This window comes from Manacus candei, unplaced genomic scaffold, assembly GCF_025592945.1.
Source record: "Manacus candei isolate 608988 ecotype Guabito, Panama unplaced genomic scaffold, ASM2559294v1 h1tg000046l, whole genome shotgun sequence".
NCBI classification, from domain to species: domain Eukaryota; kingdom Metazoa; phylum Chordata; class Aves; order Passeriformes; family Pipridae; genus Manacus; species Manacus candei.
In genome coordinates this window covers 14,487,832-14,503,618 of record NW_026138094.1, presented here as the reverse complement: position 1 = coordinate 14,503,618, position 15,787 = coordinate 14,487,832, and the positions used below count along the sequence as shown (strand labels likewise).

The 15,787-nt window shown below is 44.6% G+C and overlaps 1 protein-coding gene and 1 long non-coding RNA gene across 12 annotated transcripts in view; one reads left to right on the top strand and one right to left on the bottom strand.

The window, feature by feature from the left end:
* Nucleotides 1-42: 42 nt before the first annotated feature.
* Nucleotides 43-14,000, bottom strand: LOC127475416 (uncharacterized). Of its 4 annotated transcripts, none has more exons than XR_007906201.1 (6): nucleotides 13,318-14,000; nucleotides 10,995-11,123; nucleotides 8,662-8,794; nucleotides 6,692-6,819; nucleotides 2,334-2,587; nucleotides 43-940 (listed from the first exon to the last, which is right to left on the bottom strand). It is a non-coding gene; the product is annotated as an uncharacterized LOC127475416 (long non-coding RNA). The 4 variants fall into 4 exon arrangements; XR_007906202.1 differs by lacking the exon at nucleotides 13,318-14,000 and adding an exon at nucleotides 11,977-12,225; XR_007906200.1 differs by lacking the exon at nucleotides 13,318-14,000 and having other exon boundaries at nucleotides 43-1,130; nucleotides 10,995-12,225.
* The window catches only part of DENND4A (DENN domain containing 4A), a 49,653-nt gene continuing 46,021 nt past the window's right edge, over nucleotides 12,156-15,787 (top strand). For 6 of the 8 annotated variants that reach the window (XM_051797254.1, XM_051797252.1, XM_051797258.1 and 3 more), the window contains exon 1: nucleotides 12,639-12,793. The gene's annotated coding sequence lies outside the window, so the exon portion shown is untranslated. Of the gene's footprint in view, nucleotides 12,247-12,638; nucleotides 12,794-15,787 lie in introns of those variants that run through there. The other 2 variants (XM_051797255.1, XM_051797253.1) reach the window with 1 other exon arrangement.

Below are 15,787 nucleotides of genomic sequence, written 5' to 3'. Positions count from 1 at the left end.
CTCCAGTCCCTGATGGGTGTCCCACTGCTTGCCAAAGGCCAGCACAGCACCTGCTCACGAGGTGTCCTGTCACTCCCAACAAGGAGGGCATGTCAAATGCATCCCAAGGAAAACAAGCTGAAAAACAGCCAAAGGGTAATTTTCTCATCTCAGAAAATACTTGAGGTGGAGTGTGGCCATTGGAGAGTGGCCAGATGCTTGGCTGCTCCCTCATTGTGTGGCCTGGAGCACACACATCGTATCCACCGTGCAATCCAGGACATCCCTCAGCCACCTGGGATTTGGTGCTTGCACTGAGCCCCAGCATGGCAGGTTGGAATTCTCTGAAACAGCCATCTCCTAGGTATTGAAAAAGCACCTTCATTATTACAGGGTTTTTCAGTGCTCAGAAGTGTGATGGATCAGTGAGGGACAACTACAGGGTGGTGTTTATGGTCTTGTCACTGAAGCACACATCACATGCTGTGCAATCCCTCCAGCCTTGTTTTCCTGAGCAGTGGTTGTTCCATTGGCAAACACCTCCCCATTCACCCTCATTTCACAGGGCTGCCACAGCTTGAATCTACCCACATCTACGTGAGGCAAGTGAGGAGAAAATCGGTTTTATTTTCTATTTAACAAATGCCAGGGGCAAAGATGCTCTAAAACAATGAGATTCTCTCCTTTTCCAGTAGGTGCTTTACGGCCAGAAGTCCTGCCCAGAGCTATTGGCTGTGCAAACAGGCACTAGGCAAGGTGTCAGCACCAGTTTAATCACAAGCTGCATGGAGAAATCAGAGGGGGAACAAGAGCCTCCTGTCCTTGGCCCGCCAGGATTCCTTGCCATCAGGCATTGTGCATCCCAGGAAGCGCCGAGCATCTGTCCTGTGCCATGTGTTACTGCACTGCCTCTCTTCCCTGCTATTTGTGCTGAAGGTATGACAGTCATTTTCCTGACAACCTGCAAGAAGAAAAGGATCTTCCTCTGTGTGGATCCATAGGCACCTGCTGCAGCTCCACGCAGCGTGCACCATATGTGGCTGAGAGGGGGTTTAACCTGGTCCAGCGTGTGTTTGCTGTGCCACAGAACAATCACCTCGAGCCTTGCCATGATTCAGAGCATTATGTGTGGGAGCCATCTGGTCCCGTAGCTGAAGGAGCAAATGGAAAATGTGATGAAAGCACAAACAGTCACAATGAGAGAGACTGAAAAGATGTGTTGATATTCCAAGCAGGAGTCTCCTTCCATGGGGGGTAATCTCATCATCCTCTCTCCTGCTCCTTCCTCTGGAAAGCTGCTGTCAGGCAGGTTGCACTCTCAGCTCAGTGAGTACAAACACCTTTGGAATGCTAAAAATATGTTTCATGTGCTTGAGCAAACCTCCTGAGACAAGAGTTTTCTCAGCAGCCAGCTGTGCAGTGAGTAAGATGTGCCAGCTGCTTTGGAGCACAGCACATTTTACGGAGCTTGGATTGATCCAGAACTCTGGCTGGTTTAAAATGTGCTCTCGATTAGGATTAGTCACTAATATTTTCTCACTGCTGTGCAGAATTACAGCTCATGGTTGTGACAGACTGAAAGGAGTTCCTCCTCAGCTTGCCTAGATGTTCTCAGCCCTGAAGTAGAGATGAATTTTGGAGGGACTGGAGCACTGAGGGAGCAACAAGGAACTCAGTGCAGTGGATAGGGTGGAGTTTAGGATGGCTCGGATTTGTGTATAACGGGTCCAGGATTTTGGAGCCAGTCTGGGTTTCCCCCATTCTGGCCCTGGTTTCTGATGTTTGAAGGGCACAGGGAAGGCAGACAGAAGATGCTTATTTTAGTACATCTCTGCAGGGAATGCACACGTTTCAGACAGGTACACATTTGTTTCCTCTGACACCAAATTAATGGGAATTGATGTATTGATTCTGCAATTCTCCTAAAAATTGCTTCAACTTTTGGCCTGTTCCCAAGCTGGTTAAATGCAATGTGCACACAGTTCAAGATATATATTTAATTATTCTAATATTAATACAGTTTCATAAATTCAGTTCCCTGTGAAATCCAGAAGATAATAGGATTGAGAGCAGTCCAGAAAGGCAAAGGTATCTGAGGCTGCATCCCCAGCATGGACAGCAGGTCAAGGGGGGGATTCTGCCCCTCTGCTCTGTAGAGGTGAGACCCCACAGGCAGAGCTGGGGTTGGAATTGGATGATCTTTAAAGAGCCTTCCAACCCAAACCATTCTGGGATTCTATGACTCAATTATACAATAATAACCTGATCAGTCATTTGTCACTCTCAAGCGTTACATCTACTGTATTTATGAATATTCCCACATTTAACTAATTACATACTGTCAAAGTACCCACCTTATGTACTGTATTTGTAGACTATGGGAGCATCTCTGTGCCATGGAGGCTCCTGGTCCCAGAAGGAGAATGGATCTTGTATTAGGAATGGAGTAAGAGTCTTGCATTTTCTTCTTTGATCACTGTGGCTCTGCTTTTATGATCTCACCAGGAAAGTTACTTGATGTTTCTATATTTTGAGTGTCAGCATGGCTCCTGCAAATGTTTGAAGTCATCCTTGTGCTTCATTTATTTTCCAGCAAACCATCCTCCATCTGCAGTTTAAGAATAGAACATAAAAAAAACTGCATAAAACCCCAAAGCACAGAGCATAGAATTTCTGGGCAAAATTCTCTTCTCACCTACGCTTTCCTAACTCTGGAGTAGTGTCTTCATCTTTCTCATTGTTACTCTGAACCCTGCTTTCATCTCATGGTGTCTGACCCAAAGGATCTGCCATACATGGTTAAATCTGATTTCATCACAACTGTTGCAATATCCTAGACAAAATTACAGTCTCAGAGGAACTACATAAAGATGCCACGGGCCTCAATATCCTAAAAATATGCTGCTGTCAGTGGTTCCCTGTTAGTAGTTTTCCATGCAAATGAAAATCCTACAGTGGTGGAGAACTGCTGAACTATGTGGAGCAGAGATTTTCTCCACACACACAAGCAGAGAATCTGCACGTTTTGGCTGAACTCCCTTTTAAAAATTCATGTTTGAGAGCTCTTTCTTTAAACAAAGAAACGGTTTGCTCTAAATTGTTTGGTATTTATTTTGTATAACTCCGTTCCTTGGCTGTCCATGCTATAGAAATGCTGTTAAGCTCCAAGAAGACAGATTGCCTGGACTGGAAGCCCCAGCCCTGCTCCAGGGAAGCACATGGCTTCCTCATGATGATTAGGATGATTATAATTACTATTCAGTATACAGGGCAATTGTTTTTGGTGTTTAAAACAGAACAAAACAAAACAAAACAAAGCAGGTTTGGAAAGGAAAACAGAACATGAGGAAAAAAAATAGTTGTTAATAGGAAGTGGTTGACCTTCAGGAAGTAACTCCATATGCAGACTCTGCTATCTAGCATTTCCAGTCATCAGAAAATGGAAAAAAACCCCTGCCTTTAAACATCCCAAAGGCCCTTTAGAAAACAGTGCACCTCCCTTTCAGTAGGTATAACCTTTTACATCTCCTGTCCAACAGCTGCTGGTGTCAAAGGCCAAGCGAGCAGGACGTGGAACGCAGAGCCTGAAGTTTTTCGGCGGTCGCTGGAGGCAGAACCATCTCAAGCTGTAGCAGATGTTCACTGGCTTCCTGTCTGCCTATCAGCCCCACAAAGGCACCTCGGTGTGGTTGTTGTGCCCGGGGTAACTATGGAGACCCCAGCCGGGCTGTGCGGGGCCGATACGCCGAGCGGGCCCTGGCGCAGTCGGCTGTGACCGATCAAGCAAACGTTATGGTTTCTAAGAACTCGCTCTCGTTTTTCCATATGTACATGAGTCATTCCCCCCACACGGCAAGGAAGTGGCAGAGCACAAAATCACTTCAGAAATGCCTTTCTGAGGTGAGGGTGTTACTTTGGCTTCAGTGTGTTCACGTTTCATATGTTGTTTCTAGTACACCGTATAGATCCTACCAACTGTATTCCTCCAGAGCCTGGAATATGCTCCAGAAGAGAGTTCTTAACCATCAGTTTAAATATCATTTCCACTAAACATTTTTCCTTGCTGTTTTAATTCCTGTTTATATTCATCATGAGCTCCTGTAAATTATAACTTTGATATGAATGATTATATGCAAGTGTTAGAACAGTGCTCAATCTATTTTAGGGCTTTGAGATAGTTTAATGAGACTGATTTTTACACTGATGCATTTAAATTAATATGCATTCCCAGTGCAGGCAAGACCCAGGGCAATTAAGTTTATTACTTAATAGACAGGAGTGCTTTTCCTCCATGAAATAGAAGAAATAAAGGAATTTACTTTTTATAAATTCTAGCACAGATGTTTTGCTTTAATAGTGACAGAAAAGGATGGTTTTGGAATGGTTCCTGTGCCCATGCTGAAACTGGAAACCAAAAGTGACAGCTCTGATTTACCAGTGGTAGAAATGGTTACAGATATTCCCATGGGAAACAAAGGATTTCAAAGGAACAGTGTCTCTGTTGGTGTTTGCCACATATCAGGGAAAAAGGTAAACATTATTGCCATTTTTAAATTGTTGGTAGCATTGCAAATCCCTGTTGACCTGGAAAATGCAAACAGTGGGCACAGTGGTCTCTGGAGTGCTCCTTCTAGGAGTGATAATCTGTGAATTACAACTTTTTTATGGTCCATGTTCCGGGAGGAACTGAAGCCCTTTGGGACAACTGGTTCCAGGGGAAGTAGGTGTGGATATGCTTTTGAGAAAATGAGCTTCCATATGAAAGCTGTGGACCTAAAATTCAGTCACCTTCCTGTCCCCAAAGGCGAGCAACAACAAGGCAGTGCATGAAAGAAATGAGAAAAGTTGTTGAGATCAGGATATGAGGGACTTTATGCAAAGGACAGACTTGCAGGCAAAGGTGGATCTGATGAATGCAGCGATGGAAACTGCCTGAAGCTTCCGGGAAAACAGCACAAGTACAAAGCTGAAAGAGGAAAAGAAGGAAAAAGGGGACCCAGGGATTAAACTCGGATGAATTGGGAATGTGGAGGAGGTGAATACAATTGTTTTGGTGAGTTCCTGGAAGGGATACAGTAAATATATTTTAAAAGCAACATATTGGCACTTGACTGGATAAGAGAGTTTTTGTTTGAAGTATTTGAAAATTGAGGTCAGTACTTAGACTTGGACTGTAAGGGGTAGCACAGTTGGAAGCAGGATGGATGAGATGGCTTAACAGGGCTTCATTGTAGTCAAATTAATTCAGTTTAAATAATTAATTCTCTTTTAAATTGACTCCACTCTGCACACTTGACATTTTGGAAAAGCTGCCATTGCTTGGCCTTCTGGTAAATGGTTTTGCATCTGTTTTCCATTGTTTCCCTCTTGAAAAACAAATCCTTGTCACTAACAGGAACCATCAGCAGCATGGAACAAATTGACTTGCCAAAGACATTTCCTCCAATTCCATTATTTATACTGGAAGTCTTTTTGTTGTATCGAGAGTCAGACTGTGATTTTTAAAAATTGCCATTTATTAAGGTAGTTTTTTACTGTGTTATGAGTCAAATTCAAACTTGGTTATGTGAATTACTTTCTTTGCATCAACATTGGTCATACTTTTTTCAAGGAGGTGATGAACCAGTTAAATTAATCACCAATTCACAGTTTTCTCTGCCTACCTGGTTTTGTAGAGCCCCTTACTGTTGCAGCAGAGGATGCCCAGGTATGAGCCAGACCAGATACACCACTCTCCCTCCTCTGCTCTCAGCACATTGATTTTGAGCCTCAACTGGCTGAGATTGAGAGGATCCATAATATTATTTGGCACAAATTGGGTTAAACAAATAGGGTTCGTATTTTACTCTCAAGGTGATTTGGTTTGTATTTGCTCTCATATCCTTTCTCAGCTGCAGGCTGTGGGCCAGTTGCTAAGACAGTGTTCACCTCCTCTAAACCCCCCCATGGCAGCGGCAGTGATACATGGCAAAGGAACACAACCATTAATTTGGGGGATCTGATGAGTTTGGGGGCTCCCTCAGGTAACCTGGAGCCAACTCCCAGAGAGCTCAGCAAAGGGCAGAGCCTGGGCTGACCTAAATTCACGGTGACTCACCGGGGAGATTTACTGTTGTTACTCTGTTTTGCCCGTTTCTCAGCAGTTGCTCACACTTGCAACATGGACACTCTTACCTGACCCAATCAATAGATGAGCAGTTAGGAGCCAATATAATACAAGATAATATTGTAATAAGAGAAGGGAACATTCCAAAGCAGTTACAGAAGGATTTCAGATAATTAGGAGAGGAGTTTGGGCAGTGATACAGATACAGAAAAAGCTTCACCCGAGATAAAATAACAGATACTAAAAATATCTGTATTGAGATGAAATCCTCATGACTCAGTACTTGAGCCAACCTCCATTCTCTAGGAATTAGTAAGATAATCATGCAAACAGGGCAGATCGTGGTCTATCACCTTGCTCCGGGCTTACACTTCCACTTCAAAGACGCATCTTAGGCTGAAAAAGGACAGACTCAGGTCTGAATTTTCAGGGAAATTGCAGATTTTTGAGGTATGTTCTGTAGCTGTAGCTTTTTAAAAAATTGGTGGGTTTATTTCTACCTAGAAAAAGTTTAATAGGGAACACTCTGGGTCTTGAAAGGCAAAAACACTGACAGCAGGACCCGAGACACATTCTTTATATCAACCAGAACATAATTTTAAATACCTGTGACTCTGTAGCTAATAGCTGAGGAGTGATGAATCCAGCTTGCAGAGACATGAAAGTGCCATTTCTTCTTTTTTTTTCATTCTGCACGATGTGTTTCCTAACTAGATGCATAAGTATTGAAAGTCCTGTAAGTATTTAAAGTATTTGGAAAGAAATGAGTATTTCGAAAAGTATTTTGACTTGCTGCAGAGCTTCAGGAAAGCAGAAACCTGTGTTAGGACAACACCAGCCAAAATCTGGGTCAAATTTCCCGTGCAGATGTGTCAGAAGCATTTTGTTGGAAGCTCTCCATGACAGTTAGTGAGAAGAGTGACCCAATGTTTTCTCACTGTACAAAATAACCGTTCTGTTTGATGATGTCATGGGCATGAAGCACTGCTTGTGTTTTCACAGCCCAGGCCTGTTTAAGCTTGTTTGGGAGCAGAGATTTCTTCTCTCAGAACACTCTCAAACAGGGAGTCTGGCAAATCTCTTTGGTACATCTCGACTGATCTCAATCAGTTTTTGGAATTTTAATGATCTGGGTTTATTTCCAGATAATGACTATTTATGTAAATGAGATGCCTCATAAATAAATACGGGAATTTTTCCATAATATTAATTACAGGCTTTATGGTTCAAACACTTAATATCCTAAAGGTGCTGTGTAATATACTAAATGGTGCTGTGGATTGTCTTTGAGTTTATTGACTTAGTTATTTTGTTATTATATTTTAACTTGACTTACATATATTGGACTGTGTTTCCTGAACTAAAAGAAGCTGTGCAACGTGCCTGGATACATCAAATGATATCAAAGGACCATAAAGATCAAAATGCATCATCATACAGTGGAAGTAGCAAATGGAACCCAGATTTCAGAATGTTTTCATGTAAGAATCAAATAAATTAGTTTTACTTGGAGAATCTCAGCTTAAGTGTTGTTAGCCATTTACTCAAAAATGAGATAGTTCTAAATTAATTATAATCCTTTGCACTTCTATTGCTGCTTCTCTTGAGAATCTCAATAGTGTTCTACAAACATTAATTAAGCCTAATAGTACTCCTGAGAAGTGGTTAACTGACAGATACACTTCACCCCTCATGATATAAGTGAACTCTAGAACAAAACACAAAAACTTTAAACAGCAGGACTACACAGGAGTTTAGAGCCTGAAGTAAGTCAGGCAAAACTGTGGGGAATGCTTAGGTAATCGAATGCAATTGCTTGGCGTGGCCAGGATTCGAGGATAAATAAAAGTGCAAATAATGAGGAACTGAGATCTCTAGTGAAGGAAAGTGGGTTTTTATCTGATGTGAGAGGAGATACCACAGTGCCACAGTGTCACGTGGCTCTGGGTGGTGAACTGGACAGATTCAGAGGAAAACTGCTATTTGCAGAAATCACCTCCAGATGGGCCAAAGAGCCGGAGCCCACATGGAACCTTTCAGGCTGATGCCTGAACAGCAGGGACAGCAGTTAAGTCCTTCTCTCACCCCTGAGGGTACAGGAGCTGCTGAAAATAGCAACAAACCAGCAGTATCAGTGTGTACACTGACAGCCCCAGACTGTTGTGTTTGCTGGCCAATCTGCATGCACAATTTCCTTCCTGATATTTCTCCAGAAAGAGCAGCTTTTGTTATCTTGCCCTACTGATGACAGCAATACTTAAAACAGGTTAGTGCTGGCACACACAGCGAGTTGGCTTTGGTACATGCATTAGGACTTGGACCATCCTCAATCAACCCTCCTGCTGTCCCGTTCCCACAAAATGTGCTACAAATATTTGTCTCAGAGCTTCCAGGGCCTACGGGAAGAGCCATTCCAGAACATGCTCCAGCTGTGCACAGTTATTTGCCTGCTAACAACAGGACAAGAGGTATGGCATCACCTGCTTGATTCCCCCAACCCACAGCAACACAGCAAAGCACAAAGTTAACTGTTTTCTCCCTGATTAATCCCAAAGGCTGTCCCCTGGGGCTCTTACCATCCCATCTTTGAGAGCTGCTCCATGCTGCAGTGCCTTGTGAATAGTTTTAGCAGTTGCTGAGGGAAACTTTATGATGCACAGTCAGAATTCTCAGATGCACACTCTGAAATCTTGAGGAAGCAAATCAGCACTGGAAAGTGGAATGATAATGAGTTTGCATCAGAATTTTATTTCTAGAAATGACTTGGAAGCAGTTGGATCTCCTCCTTGGATACATTTTTCTTTCCTTTTTGTTTTCCAGCATTTCTGTGCTTCTGGGACCACAAACTCTCACATAAATATTGGCAATACATCCTTGCTGAGAAAGTCTACCTACTGGAGAAAAATTTGCTCATTTTATCCAAGCAGAACACCTAGACAATGCAATTAGACAATCAGACTTTATCCTTACTCATATACAGTAACATTCTTAATTGCATTTGTGAATTGTAGTTCATGACATACATGACTCTGATGCCTAATGAACTGCATGCTTCTGCTGAGTTCGGTGGCCTTTGGATCAGACCCTGTGTTTGCTCCATTTCCCATATTTTTAGCTGCTTCTGTAAGTTCTTTACCTAGAGAAAGGTCTGAAACTTCTTTTTTTCCCCCATATATGCATGATAACTCTATTGCCTGTTATATAATTTATAGTCAGTAGTTTCCCTGGAGTGCAAAAGGCTTTTCAGAAATACTATACTTGAATCAGTAAAAGGAAGGGTAGCTGCACTGTTGTACTGCTGCATCATAATATTTAGATACTTTATTATTTCATAATCTGTCCTAGAATTTAATCATTCTGAGCAGGGACAGTCTCTTTATGTAAAAAGGGATAACTTCCAGATTTTCAAATATGCATATATTAAAAAAAACCATGAAGATGTTGCTTCATTTCTAGTGTGATCCCATCTTGCCAAAGGCTCCATTTCAGTGCATAACCCTCCGGATGCAGATCCATTACTGCACCATAAAGTGGGTTACTGGACAGGGGAAGGCAATTCGTCCTCTGAAATGCACAGTCTTGTTTTGCCAGTTATGGAGTTTATAATTATCCATTATCATTATCTTTATGATTGTTTTTACCAAGGTTACAGATAGGTCTATTCGAAAGATGCTCTGTTGGGTTCTCTTGGAGCCTCATCCTTCTCCCCGTAGGTGTAAATGAGCGGTGCACACAGCACAGCCAAGTGAGCTCAAAAGGAATAAAACTGGTCAGAAAGTGAACAGACTAAGCCCTAAATTGCACACTTAAGACACTGAAATCGTTTTGCCTATGGAAGCCAACCTCTGCCAGGAAAAACTGGGAATAGTAATAGCTGGGGCTTTTTTAAAGCACTGCTGAAGTCTCATGAATTATAAATCATCACATCTCACAATCCTGGGACAAAGTCAATTACAACCACGTCCTGGGACAAGGAAGTCCTCCCTTCTATTCCTGGCTCTGTCACTGACCATCTGCCACTTGTCCTCTGCCTTGCTGGAGTTTACCCATGTGTAAAACACAGTTAAAATAAGCTAAACCATACTCTGAAAATTACTTGAGTGCCACAAGGTAGAAATTTGGGGTTGTAACATGGAAAGAAATGGTTCTGTGGTTGCCAGTCTGCAGAAAGCCACCATGTCTCGCTGGCTGCACTCCGGGGGAGGCTAAATCTGGCTGCCAGGGCTCCACCCTGCACTTGAGAGGCAGCAGAATCCCACAGAAATGCCTGGTGCCAGCCCACCTGCACTGCATGCAATTGTTAACTTGTTTAATTAACTTACTACGCACAACAAGAATCTGATCCAACACTGACTGGGGTTAATAGGAAGAATTCTGCTGACTTAATGATCTTGGGGTTGGTCTCCACGTGCATGTAGAGACCACTGCCCAGAGATCCTGAAAATCCCGGGGAAGGGAAAGGCTTTGTTTGAGTGACACATAGACACATCTCTGTGCAATGAGCCTGGCAGGAGCTGGGCACACAGTAAATCTGTCTCTGCCTGTACAGTAGCACTATTCACTGGTGCTGCTCTTTATTCACAAATAAATACAGCACTGCAGCCATGATTCCTCACAGACCCTTTTGCACATGGTTTCAGATGAGCCCTAATGCGGAAAATTGATGACAAGCTACGCAGGAAAGCTTTGCGGTGAGATTTGTTAGGAAAGGTGACTTGACAAAGGTGGTGACAAGCTAATAATGAAATGGAACATTGCAATTAAATGTGCTGGTGGGGATGAAAGTGTGCCAGAGCCGAGAGTGTGAGCAGCAGGTAGGTCAGGGAGAGAAAGCAGCAGAGGCTTGATGGAATCGGGTGGGAAGGAGGGGGAGATGTAAGAACAAGAAAGACAGGACAGAGATAAGCACCGTTGGCTGTGATGGCAGCATTGGGCAGAAACTCCTCTGGTGTTTGTGTCAGGCCTTGCACAGCGAGATCCCCATCCTCGACAGCAATTTGTTGACCTTGACACAATGTGTAATTAAATGCAGATAATCCTAGAAGGACAGAAATGGTGGAGGGAAATAAATCAACAGCAAATCAAAGACATCTACAAAAAATTTTACCTATAAAATGAGCTGAAAACTGCCACAGAATATTTAAGAACTTTGTTTCTCTAAAATGAAAGTTTCCATTACGAACAGTCAAGAATATTTTCATGGCTGTGAACTTAAACCCTGCAAAGTGAACTATTCGTACATCTGTGCGGGGATTTTGCCTCAGTATAACAGCAGCTGAAACAATACTCTTAGAAGTAGGAACATACCCATTAATCTTGGGTGTTAACACTGAAGGCTAAAAATTATGCCCACGTGAAAAACCAGCAAAGGCAGAGAGAACAGAACACTTTGCATATCAAAATTACTATCACAAGCCACTTCACCATTGCTATTTACTTGAAAAGCATTTCCAGGATTAAAACATAGCAGAAACTGATTTGGAAAAATTTCTACCAGCACTTTAAATAATTTAATGCTGCTGCCCGGGTAGAGACTGGCTTGTGTCAGCTGTGGCGTTTCCTACCTGAGGGGTAAGAGGAGCAGCATTTCTGCTATAAACAATCAAATTAATAAAAGCATGTGGGGGAAAAAAGCCCTGCTCTGTACTTTTTTGCTTTTATATTCTCCTATTTGGTCGGATTTCTCAGAGGGATGAGGTAAACCAATACAGCAGGTTTGAACACATTCACAGTACAAATTCAGAATTTCACATGGATCTTGTGTCTTTATGACGAGCCACATCTAAACCCTCAAGCCAAACATCTAGAAGGGAGGGAAGCTTGAATTTAAAGCCAAAATTGTATGGTGGGATCCTATCCCTAAACATCACTTTGGTATAAAATTTGGATACTCAGGGTTGCAGATGTCAGAAAAGTAGTATTTCTGTGTTGGTACAGGCAGGAGGACTCCTTCTGTAGCGCTCAGCAACATCTTGACACGCTGCACTAATCTTAGCTGCGCGCACTTAAAAGATTATTTTTGTCCCGGGTTCTTTTTCTAGTCTTTGATGCAACAGCCTGCTGCGGGTTACATCAAGCCTGCAGAAAATCCCTCGGTTTTCTCAACCCTGGTTTTCCAGACAGCCGGCACCTCCTCCGGGTCCAGGCGACGGGCGCCGCAGGTGAGCCAAATCCCGGCCTATTTGGGCCGGAGATTGATTTCTGTTTAAACTAAAGATGCCGTTTAGATCAGAGGGCTGAGGTGGGGGGAGGTCTGCGGTCTGTGCGTTGCGTTTTAGACGCTTTCACCGAGGGCGCCCCGCTCCCCCCTCACAGCTCGGAGCCGCCGGCGCCGCGCTCCGTGAGGGGGAAGGCGGGAGCGGCCGGACCCGCGGCGGGAGCGGCGGGGCCGCGGCGTGAGGGGAGCCCTCAGAAGGGAGCGGGAGCCGGCGGGCAGCGGGGCACGGCCGCCTCCCCCTCACGAAGCGGCGGGACCCGCGCCCGCCCCGCCACGCTCCCGAGTCACCGCCCGCCTCCCCCGCCCCGTGACAGCCAAGATGGCGGCGGAGGGGAGGGGGGATCCCGCCTGAGCCGCCCACACGGCGGGAGGCGGCGGGGGCGAGCCGGGCTCCGCTGGGATGCGATAAGGGCGCGGGCACCGAGCGCGCTGCCCCCCGCACTCCTTTCGCCGCCCGCTCCTCGCCCTGCGGAGCGCGGCCCTCGCCTGAGGTGAGGGCGGCGGGGTTGTCACCGCCGCGGGGCGGGGGGTTCTCCGCGGCGGTGCCGCGGATCGGGGTCGGCGGGCAAGGGGCGTGGGGCTGTCAGCGCGGGCGGGGGAGGCCGGCGCGGGCGGGCCGGGGGCTGGGGCGGCGCGGGGGCGGCGGGAACTTTGCGCTGGGCCGCGGTGGGAGGGGGTAAAACTTTCTCCTTCCTCCTTGTCCCCGGCGGGCCGAGGCTCCCGCCGGCCCCGGCCGGGCCCGAGGGGCTCCCTGGGGGGCGGCGGCGGCGGGGCCGGCCGAGCCCTCCCCGCGGGCCGTCCATGTTGCACGGGCCGGGGAGTGCGTGTTTGTGTGCGTGTGCCCCAAATCCATCCGTGCGCGCGTCCCCCCGATCCGTCCGTGCGCTCCCCAGACCCAGGCGGGTGTGCGTTCCCCCGATCCCCGGGTGTGTGTGTGTGTGTGTATGTATGTATGTGTGTGTATATGTGTATGTATGTGCGTGTTCCCCCGTCCCCGCGCGTTCCCCGGACCCACGTGCGGTTTTTCCGCGCAGCAGCAGCGCTGCGTCAGCCGGAATCGCCCCGCGGCTGCTCAGCCCCTCGGTGCCGTGTCTGCGTCCCGGTTTTCCCTTCGGCGAGCCCGGGTTATCCTATACCTGGATTAATGCGACGCGGTGCTAAAAATTAGCCCTGACATTTTTATCGCCGTTCCGTCATGAGGTCTGCGCGTAGCACAAGTTGCTGGCCAGGGGATGGTGATATTTAATAGCTTCCCGGCGATGGTTGTTATTCTGGAGTTAACTGCGTTTTGAAACGTGCCGCTTCTCCTTTGCTCAAAATGAGGTCTTGACTTGGTGCCTGACTCTGAAACTTCTTTTTTTTGAATTAACAGAGTGGAAGTGTGGTGTTCTGGGCAGCTTTTTACTCTATTTCACAATTTTTTTCTGGAACTGTTGCTCAAGCAGAGGTTTCCGTAAAAAGTGTTACATTACAGTGCATAGTCTTTCACTTTCTGAATGATTAAACCCAAATATTTAATCTTGGCAAGTATCTGGTGGTTTAGGGAAACTAATTGAGTTAGTCTAGCCAAGGAAGGTCGAGGGGAGTAAATGGATTATTTCTGGTTTGTGTGTCTAGCAGACAAGTCTTACTTTGTAAGAGTCTCCTGCTTCTCTCATCTTGTTAAAAATTTTATATATTTAGGGTATTGGTGAAACTTCCATATTGCTTTTAGAGTATTGAGGAGTTCACTTAAAGTGAACATTAAAGCAGAACTGCACCTCTGGTGAATTTAGCCAAGTTTTTTAGGGTTAATCATGACTTGGCAGTGGGATTTTTTCATTAACAAAAATGGAGCATTAGAGTTTTTGTGGTTAGCTTTTGGGGAAGGGGAAAATTGCAAGGAGCTCTAAAGGCAGAGCAGAAAAACCATTAAGCTTCTCTACAGGCTTAAGAGCTTCTGTGATGTACATGTTTTACTTGTAGAAGCATTGGAGTCCAGGTGGTTGAGTACTTTCCTCAAGTTATGAGTGGCTTCTGCTCCTTTGGAACAGGCTTTACCCAATGGCTGCTTCTAAACAGTGAATTTATTAGAAAGTAACACAAAAGATAAGATCTGTTTCTGCAAGCAGTAAGATAAAAGGCACAAAGACTATTTTTTTGAAATATGGGCTTCCTAATGTTTTCCCAGTATTAGGGATTTTCATACGTGTGAGTTTTCATATTTTTTGTAGCAGTGTGGTTGTAGGTCTGTGTTTCTGGTGAGTATCTTGTTCTATAGGATATAAGACCAGTATGGTGCTTAATGGAATTACTATATGTGTTAATGGCAGTATTAGCAATTACCTAGTTAATACAGCCAGAGTTAATTATTAGTTAGTAAAAGCACAAATATTGACACAGTCTGGCACACACTATGGAGCTCAGGTGAGTGGAGCTGATGCAGGTCAAGCGTTAGGAACAATGTAAATAACCTGGTTCTATTTAGAATATGTGCTTGAAAGGGAAAGTAGCAAAGTAGAGAGCAGAGCCAGCTGGTCCTAAAGGGAGCGAGGCTGTAACTCGTCCAACTGTTCTGTGTGACTCTTAAAACAGAACTGGGGGCACCACCACTGCCAGAAGCCAGTCTGGCAGTTTTTAATCTACAGGATTTTGTATTGAAGGGTTTACTAATTTCTAGGTTAATTCCTGCTGTGGTGTGTGATAGCTGCAGAAAACTGTCTTGTGACTCTTGAGAGAGGAAGATGATTCTTGGACCAAGCTGAATGATAATGGGGTTTGTTTGTTAACCTTGAGGTTTGAAAACTGGATAAAGAAATTTGCAGCGTCACTTAAATATTCAACATCCTTTTTGATTTCCATCGTGCTTCCCAGCAGCTGAGTTGCAGTGACTTTTGCAAGTCATAGTTGGCTGAAATGCTTTTTATAACAGTGGCTGCAGGAACAGTTGTGCTTCGTGGTCAAACCCAGACAGGCTGAGGAATGGGAGTAGTGCAATAGGTACTTAGTCAAACCCTTTCTCAATCTTAAATTTATCTCCCAAAATGAAGACTTGCAGAAAATCTTCTTTCCATTTGTTGTCCTTTACTCAACTTTGACCTCAGTTTTTAAATGCAATGTCGGCACGACCAAAAAGTTGGAGGCTAAACGTTCTCCAGTTTAAGTTGGACTGAAAATAAAAAGTCAACATAACCTTGTCACCTTGTTCAAACATAATGTTTGGGGGATTGGTGGTTTCCAAGTCTGACAGAGGCTTCCAGTAGTTAATGTTTTGATACACGTGTACCTGTAGAATTAAGGTATTTGTTCTGAAGCTTCCTGGAAAGAACTGTAATACTGAATAACACTAGTAATGAAAGAACCAAAAAAAGACACCCAAATAATTTCTATATAAGTGCCTTACCAAAACATGATGCAATTTATGTGGCTTGGTGCATTTCCAGTATGTTTCTCTTGTTTGTTATAATATTTTAATCAGGTTCCCTGGAATGTATTAAAATTTCAAA